We start from the raw sequence: 6447 nt of genomic DNA on the forward strand, positions 1-6447 counted from the left end.
TTTACCTCTATAGAAAAGGGATTCTAAAGATGGAATGAATGAGCTGCCTCAGAAGGAAATGAGTCCTGGACACGGGAGATGTACAAGATGAGGTAGGGGGTCCTGAGTGAAAGGGGATTCGAGATCAGAGAGAGGCTTCAGTTCCCTTCTAGTCCCAACATTTGACCACTTGAGTCAGCGTCTCCTGACTCCTGGCTCTTCCACAGCTGATGATGAAGATTAGGGTTCCTCAGGGAGGCCTGGACTTGTTCTCCCAGCTCTGATCTCCGCATGCTGCCCAGCCTCAACTCCCACCCCGCACCACTGCCCCCTAGGACCAGGGCACAGTGTCTTGGATGGGGGAGATCCACATCTAAGACTTGTCAGAGTCAGAGGAACCCTTGGCAAGCTTATTGCTCAACCCCCTCACTTTATAGAGGGGTAACCTGAGGCAAGTGAGGATGGCTTGCCTGGGTCAGTGGGCTCATAGAAGGTGGCAGATCATAACTTTGGCTTGAACTTAGTTCTCCAGCCCTGGTCTCCTGCCTCCCGAGCCTGCCCAGTCATAGATGAACTGAAAATCTGACTCCCCTCATCAGAGAAGGCTTCCAGGAAGAATCAGCCCCACTGTTTCCCACACCCCCATGTTTCTCATTCAAGATCTGTTCAACACAAATTTATTGAGCACCTACTAGATGCTAGGCATTACAGTAGGTCCTAGGGATGCTGTGGCCGCCACGCTGGAGTAGGGGATGGTCTCCTCTCACCTGTCACCTTCAGATCACTTCTCATTTTCTGAAATTACCTGGCATATTTATTAGTCTACTAGCTTTTGCTTGTCTTCCCCATCTCACCTTGCTCTACTCTCAACACTTCCAAATCCAGGAGAATGTCCTGTCCCCGCTGGATTCCCAGCTCCCTGAGCAGTCCTGGCTTACAGTATGTGTTCAAAAACTATTTGCTGAATGAGTGAATGGTGAGCAAAACTGACACAGTGCTGGCCCTCCTGGACCTGGAATAATGACCGACCCTTCCTGAGCCCCCCTGTGTGTCTGGCTTGGTGTCAAGGGTGTCTCCTGCATCATCTCACTTAATCTTCACAACAATGCCTAGGAGGTAGTGCTATCCTTGGCCCTGTTTTACAGATGGGGAAATTGAGGCTGAGAGTCTAAGTAGCTCCTCACAGCCCTTATCACCTCCCACCTTGAATTACAGACATTCAAGCCCCTGTCCCATGCTCTCTGTCCATACTAGATTCATTGAACGCAGAAGCCACTTCTGCTTTCCCTCTGTCCTCCCCATGATGTCCTGCATGATGCTGGCCCAGTGGCATCTATAAGTGTTCATCACCTTTGGTTGGACTAAATGAAAATTGGGGAGGGAAAAGAGCACATGGTGGGAAGGGAGGATTAGAGGAGAACACTGAGCAAGGGGCAGACGGCAGCATTTACCTGGGTTCGATTGTTACAATGATCTTCAGAGATCATTTCATCCAATGCCTCCCTCACCTGCATTCAAGTTTTGGACTTCCTCTAGAGGAGCCTGTTGAAGAGTTTCCTAGGCTCTGCTTGTTCACCACCAGTGACGGGGAGCTCAGCCCCTGTTGAGGCATGTGATGATCCAAGGAAATCACTTAGCCCAGTACTGAATGATCATGAGATAGCTGATCTTTATTGAGTGCTCTGTCTGGGCCATGCACATTTAAATCTACACCACAGCCATGAGAGGTAGGTACTATTATCTTATTTTTACAGATGAGGAAACTGAGGGACAGAGAGTAATGTAACTTGTCCAAGGTCTCACAGCTGGTAAGTGGCAGAATGCAGAGTAAAATTTGAAGCTCAAGAGTGTGGCAGTAGAGAGCATGTCCTCTTGATTTCTATGCCAGCGCTGACCATCAAAATACAAGCACATATGTAATTTTTAAGTTTTCCAGCTGTCAAACTAAAAAAGCAAAAAGAAACAGGTGGTAAAAGCAACCGACAAAATCAATTTTAATAACACATTTATTTAAACCCCAAATAGTGTCATTTTAACATGTAATAAACTTTTTTTTAAAGTTTTTTTGTTTTTTTGGCAGCTGGCCAGTATGGGGATCTGAACACTTGACCTTGGTGTTATCAGAACGACACTCTACCAAGTGAGCTAACCACCCAGCCAAAAAACAAGTTATTAATGAGATATTTTACATTCTTTTTTCGGTACTACACCTTGGGAATCTGGTGCGTATTCTTCATTTACAGCTATCTCAGTTTGGGCTAGCCAAATTTCAAGTGCTCAGTAGCACATGTGGCTAATGGCTACTCTATTGGACAGCACAGCTCCATATTATACTGCCTTTCAAGGTGCTTCCTGTGGTACATTACTAGTGCATAGGAAGAATCAAATCGATGTCAGCTACTGGCATGATTATTTTTACCACTGGTTGTTGTTGGTAGTGGTTCAGGGAGAAGCTAGGCTGAGGCCCCAGGTTCTTAGCATAAACTGTGCACTGATGTTGCTATTCTTAATCAGAGTCCTCTAAGCCAGGAGCCTGATGTCCCCCAGGCTGAGCCAACCTTTGGCCTGTGGGTCTAGAAGAGCCAGCCTGACTCTAGGAGGGGAGGAGAGGCCAGGCCGAGGCCCCTCCATCCCCCTGGCCAGCCAGCTGGGTACCACATGAAGTGAGGCCTCCTTGGGGTCTATAAGTCTGTGGCCCATCTGCTCTGGCGTGTGTGGAGCAGCCAGGCCCATGTCTGCCAGGGAGAGGATAAAGGCCTCTCCTTCCATGGTTACTGCATGCTTTAGGCCCATTAGGCCTTTGAACAGAAAAAACAAACAAACAAAATCCACCACTCTTAATACAATTTTTTTCATGAAACCACATGAGTTAAAAAATGGAGCAGGGAAGAGAGGTCTGCCCTGCCCCCATCCCTCCATACTCTCTGGACAGCTACTGAGTGCTTGCAAAGAGCAGGGTCTTGCCAAACCTATCTGTCCACAGGAATTACCTGAATGCTTCAATATATGATGCCTGGATCCTCCCCCTGAAGTGATTTAATTCATCTGGGGTATGGCCAGGGCTTTGGAATGTGTGAAAGATCCTTAGGAGATTCGGACCTGCAGACAATGCCACAGTGGTAACCCTTAGGGGCACAAACTCATGTGGCCCTCACAGTAGCTGTGATGCAGGTGTGGTTAGGGTTCCCACTTTACAGGTGAAAAAGCAGAGGCTCACAGAGGTAAAGTATCTGGCTCAAGTTCAGACAGCCTGGCCTGGAAATGGGCGTGGTAGGGATTCACTAGCCATGGTTTTTAGCCAGTGGTGTGCTGATAAATATTTAACACTGGCTCTCTAGAGGAAAAAAACCATCTGCCCATTTCCATGGTATAACTACTTCCACCATGGCCCATTTCAAGCTACCAAGTGATGTCCCTGAATGCAGAGTTGGGAGGAGATGTGTACAGGCTGCCGGGTCAGTATGACCAGCTTCAGCCCGTGGCTGCACCACTCTGCAGGGTGATGTGGGGGTCCCAGCAGGTGGGAGGTAGATATGGTTAGGAATTTTCTGAATTTTTAGCCATAGAACGCTTTCTCCAATGAAATATTTGAGAACGCCAATATATACAACAGATAAAGAGCGGTATGTTATCAGGGTAAGTTTATTTTATAAACTTAAGTCATAATATGCTCTTATTCAAACTGGGCCAGCAGGGCAGGAGGAGGGGGGGACTTGTGGATATGGGCCATTGGTGGCCACGTAGGGCAGCCTTGGAGCCAGGAGCCTTGTGCTCCAGGCCCACCCCTGACCTTCACTGACCTTGTAGCCTTGGGCAGGTCCCTTCCCATTTGGGCCTCTGTTTTCTTGTGTGGCCAGGAGGAGGCTGGACTGCATGTAGGACCCCAGGGTATGGTTTTCCAGGCTGGCCTTGGCCCTGCTATACCCCTGCACCCGACCCTAGCCTACCTTGGCACAGTATTTATAGCCATGACTTCAGTCTCTCCAGTTCTGCTGAGGCTGGTTTCCTGCCCCACATATTTATAAACCTAGCAGGGCAGAAATAGATGTGACGTGAAGGGGACTTAGCTGATTTTGTGAGCAGCCTGGGTTCAGCAAGTCCATTTGGAATGGGCTCAAGTCCCCCAGCCTCCTGGCTGCTAGGCTGGACAGGCAATCCAGAGATGGAAGGGGGCTTTGAGACCCTAAGCCCAGCCCTGAGATTGTGTGGTAGGGATCACCGAGGTCCAAGAGCGGAAGGATGCGGCCAAGGTCACAGAGGGCATGGGAGAGCTAGAATGAAGGGTTCTTTGGGTTGTGTGAAATGGCCAGACCCTCAGAGCACCTCCAGTGGCACTCCAGGTCCTGACACCTGTCAGGTCCCAGCTTGCTCATTTTCCTGCTTGGGACCTTGGGCAGAGACTCACACTCCCTGGGCCTCCATTTTTTCATCATTAAGTGAGGATAGTAGTGAATGCTTGCCTCTTAAGGATATTGTGAAGAATAAACGAGATCATAATCAATATAATGTACCAGTACAGCACCCAGCACATAATAATTGTCCAATAAAGGTTTGCTGCTGTCCTTATGTCCTCAGTCACCTCTTCACAAAAATAATAATTATAATGACAATAGCTGCATCTTATTGAGCACTTACACAGGTGACCTTATTTAACCTTTACCACAACGGTATATTATAATAGTTACCCTCAAACTTATTGTATATCATGTTTTTTTGCATTGAGAAGATGCTCTATCAATTTAATGAACTTGGAAAAGAATGTTTTCAAAGAAATAATGCTACTATGTGAATTTTTTTTTTTTTTTTTTGCGGCTAGCTGATATGGGGATCTGAACCATAGATCTTGGTGTTACAAGGCTGTGCTCTAACCAAGAAATCATATTTTTACATATAGGATTACAAAAAATACTCAGTCCTAAATGGTAGACATATTTGTAGAAGAATAGGAAGGTTCTAAAATGGTGAATTATTGAATAATTAAAATATTAGCATAAGAAATATATCTCCAGGGATTTATAGGGCTTCAGTTTCTAAGTTTGCCACCTAATGTTGATTTTATGGTTTTGATAACAGCATATGAGAATTTAACATAATAGTGAACTTGAAATACACACGCCATACAAAACACAGAATGGCATCTGTCAAGGTTTTTCATATTAATATGACTGTTTCCTCCGTCTTAATGATACACAGCTCTCTCTGGCCCCCTTTCCTGCTTAATTATTTTTCCATAGAATTTAACACCATCTGACATACTTTCTTATTTATTATCTGTCCACCCCAACTAACATGTGAGCTTCACGTGGGCAGGGTTTCTTTCTCATTTGTTCACTGTGTACTGCCAACACTTAAAATAGCAACGGCACAGAGGAGGCATTCAGTGAATACGTGCTGAGTGAATGGGTGAATGAATGAATGAATGAATGATTTCCATTCTACCAAGAGGGCACTTGAAATTCAGTGAGATAAGTGCCTTGTCCAGTTACCCAGCTCTCATGAGGGTGAGCTGAGATCTGGCTGACACTCATCTCTCCCAAGACCACCCAGGTGCCCAGCTGCGAGTTCTTCCCAACCCCTTCCAGCCACCGTATTCCAAGGGATGGTTTCCTGCCGCTGCCAGAGCTCCCCCTAGCTTTACTTCATGCCCAACACTGGCCCCTTCTGCCCCCAGGAGGTGGAGGGGAATGGAGGGAGGAGAGAAGTAGGGAGGAAGGTGGGAGGTCAGAGCAGCCTGGGCAGCCAGGATGGTTGGTGCTGAAGGCCACCGAGGCAGGGAGGAGGGAGGCCAAGATCGGTCAATCTGTCCCACAGGACTAGAGGGAGGGGTCAGCAGTGTGGGGTCACACTTGTGCATCCCTCTGGGACTGACTTCACTGCTGGAAAACACTTAGACACGGTAAGTCCAGGGAGAATTGAGGTGTAGCATTAACCTTGACTGCTACTGCTCCCGCCAATCACTGTCCAAGGCCTTTTTCAGCTGGGGAAATTGAGGCCCAGAGATTCTTCTGAGAAGAAGAATCAGCAAGGTAATGGCTTCCTCATGCTCTGGCTCACCACTTCTGGAGGTTGGAAGGGCTTGGATTCCCTCCTTTGGGGCCTTGGGGAAGGAACCCCCTATCCTGGCTCCCATCCCCTCGTCAGTAGAGAAACACTCAGACAGGAACATACTTTCAGCTCAGATTCTTGAGTACAACAGAAGTTCTCTTCCTAGTGGCAGGGAGAACTAAGCTCGGGACAGGCCAGACACTACCCCCCAGCCCCATGCTGAGGGTGCTGCCAGATAGGAGCGGGGTGGGCAGGTGCACCCTGAGCCATCTGGACCTGTTCTGAGTTTCCCCTTTCCCCAGGGTAATTCCATTTTGCCCCTAGGCTATCTATACAGTTAATTCCTTGGTCACTCCATATTCATAGTTTCACTTGATAAATATTTATTGAGTGCCTGTAGTATGAATCTCCTTCCTCCCTCCC

At 47.5% G+C, this 6447-nt stretch overlaps 1 long non-coding RNA gene across 1 annotated transcript; it reads right to left on the reverse strand.

Moving 5' to 3' along the window:
* Positions 1-1631: 1631 nt before the first annotated feature.
* On the reverse strand, positions 1632-3908 carry LOC134367104 (uncharacterized). The gene is made up of 2 exons (XR_010022382.1): positions 3780-3908; positions 1632-1923 (listed from the first exon to the last, which is right to left on the reverse strand). It is a non-coding gene; the product is annotated as an uncharacterized LOC134367104 (long non-coding RNA).
* Between the last annotated feature and the right edge of the window lie 2539 nt (positions 3909-6447).

This window comes from Cynocephalus volans, chromosome 2, assembly GCF_027409185.1.
Source record: "Cynocephalus volans isolate mCynVol1 chromosome 2, mCynVol1.pri, whole genome shotgun sequence".
Lineage (NCBI taxonomy): Eukaryota > Metazoa > Chordata > Mammalia > Dermoptera > Cynocephalidae > Cynocephalus > Cynocephalus volans.